Below are 2,718 nucleotides of genomic sequence, written 5' to 3'. Positions count from 1 at the left end.
AATTAGCAGTATTTCTGTGTACCAACGGCAAACAATCTGAAAAAGAAATCAAGAAAATAACTCCATTTGGAATAGCTACAAATAAAATAAAATACCTAGGAATAAACATAACCAAATAAGTGAAAGATCTCTATAATGACAAGTTTGTTCTTGCTCCAAGAACAAGTTTGGTGCAAGAAACTGAAGAGGACACAAAAAATAAAAAGGTATTCCATGTTTATGGATTGGAAGAATCAATATTGTTAAAATGTCCTTACTACCCAAAGACATATACAGATTCAATGTAATCCCTATCAAAATACTAATGACATTCTTCACAGAAATAGAAAAAATAATCGTCAAATTTATATGGAACCACAAAAGATGCAGAGTAGCCAAAGCTATCCTAAGTAAAAAGAACGAAGCTGGACAAATCACATTATCTGACTTCAAATTATACCACAGAGTTACAGTAACCAAAACAACATGGCACTAGCATAAAAACAGACACATTGACCAATGAACCATTGGTCAGAATAGGGAACCCAGAAAAAAATCCACACACTCACAGTGAACTCATTTGCAACAAAGGTGCCAAAAACATACTTTTGGGGAAAGGACAGTCTTCTCAATAAATGATGCTGGGAAAACTGGGTATCTCTCTTCATATACAAAAATCAAATCCAAATGGATTAAAGACTTAAATCTGAGACCTCAAACTATGAAACTACTAAAAAGAAACATTGGGGAAACTCTTTAGGCCATGAGACTAGGCAAAGATTTCTTGAGCAGTACCCCACAAGCACAGGTAACCAAAGCAAAAATGACAGATGAGATCACATCAAGTTAAAGGGCCTCTGCACAGCAAAGGATATAATGAGCAAAGTGATGAGACAATCCACAGAATTGGAGAAAACATTTGCAAACTAACCATCTGACAAGGGATTAATAACCGGAATAGATAAGGAGCTCAAACATCTTTACAGAAAAAAGATTATAGCAATTCCATCAAAAATTGGGCAAATGATCTGGATAGTTCTCAAAAGGAAACATATGAATGGCAAACAGGTCTATGAAAAGGTGCTCAACATCATTGATCATCAGAGAAATGCACCTCGAAATTACAATGAGATATCTCACCTCAGTTAAAATGACTTTTATCCAAAAGGTAGACAATAATGAATACTGATGAGGATGGGGAGAAAAGAGGACCCTCGTACACTGTTGGTGGGAATGTAAGTCGGTACAACCATTATAAAGAACAGTTTAAAGATTCCTCAAAACACTAAAAACAGAACTACCGTATGATCCAGCGATCCGACTGCTGAGTATATACCCAGAAGAAAGGAAATCAATATATGGAAGAGATATCTGCATTCTCACATTTATTGCAGCACTGTTCACAATACCCAGGATTTGGACGCAACCTAAGTGCTCATCAACAGATGAATGAGTAAAGAAAATGTGGTACATATACATAATGGAGTACTATTCAGCCATAAAAAAGAATGAGATCCTGTCTTTGCAACAACATGTTTGAAACTAGAGGTCATTATATTAAGTGAAACAGGCCACGCATAGAAAGACAAAGTTCACATGTTTTCACTTATTTGTGGGAGCTAAAAATTAAAACAATTGAATTCATGGAAATGGGAAGGGCAGTGATGGAGATGGGAAGGGCAGTGGGGGTTGGGGAGGTGGGGATGGTTGTTGGATACGAAAACGTAATTAGATAGAATGAATAAGATCTAGTGTTTGATAGCATAACAGGGTGACTTTCGTCAACAATAATTTATTGTACATTTAAAAATAACTGAAAGAGTATAATTGGACTAGGCCGGGCGCGGTGGCTCAAGCCTGTAATCCCAGCACTTTGGGAGGCCGAGACGGGCGGATCACGAGGTCAGGAGATCGAGACCATCCTGGCTAATACGGTGAAACCCCGTCTCTACTAAAAAATACAAAAAACTAGCCGGGCGACGAGGCGGGCGCCTGTAGTCCCAGCTACTCGGGAGGCTGAGACAGGAGAATGGCTCGAACCCGGGAGGCGGAGCTTGCGATGAGCTTAGATCCGGCCACTGCACTCCAGCCCGGGCGACAGAGCAAGACTCCGTCTCAAAAAAAAAAAAAAAAAAAAAAAAAGAGTATAATTGGACTGTAACACAAAGAAAGGATAAATACTTGAGGTGATGGATACCCCATTTACCCTGATGTGATTATCACACATTGTATGCCTATATCAAAGTAGCTCATGTGCCTCGTGAATATAGACACCTACCACATGCCCACAAAATTAAAAATTAAAAAAAAAAGCAGTTGTCTCTGAATGCTAAACGGAGTAAGGGGCTTTCTGGAAGGCTAGGTGAAAAAGGAGTCTCTGAAAGATGGTGCGTTGCAGGCTCGTGAGACTCTGGGGTCACCTAGAGGGACCTGCTTGTGTGAAGCCTATGTGTTAGTGGGTACGTGTGTGACCGGATGGAGGCATCAGAGGTGTTGGGTAGTCCGTGTGAGTGGGCATGGGGGTGATGTAGAAGGGGAGGGGGGGGGTCTGTGTTCCCTTGGCTCCTGTGTGCAGCTAGGCCCCTATTTGACAGTGAGTGTGTGTGAATGTGTGTGTGTGTGTGTGTGTGTGTGTGTGCCGCCCCCAGCGTAGGAGGCAGATCTTTATCTGGCCCTGGGTGCTTGAGGAGTTTCAGGCTTTCTCATAAGCCTCGTCTCCCCGCCTCTCCACCCCAGGCC

This window comes from Rhinopithecus roxellana, chromosome 13 (assembly GCF_007565055.1).
Source record: "Rhinopithecus roxellana isolate Shanxi Qingling chromosome 13, ASM756505v1, whole genome shotgun sequence".
Classification (NCBI taxonomy): Eukaryota; Metazoa; Chordata; class Mammalia; order Primates; family Cercopithecidae; genus Rhinopithecus; species Rhinopithecus roxellana.
This window is presented reverse-complemented; position numbering follows the sequence as displayed.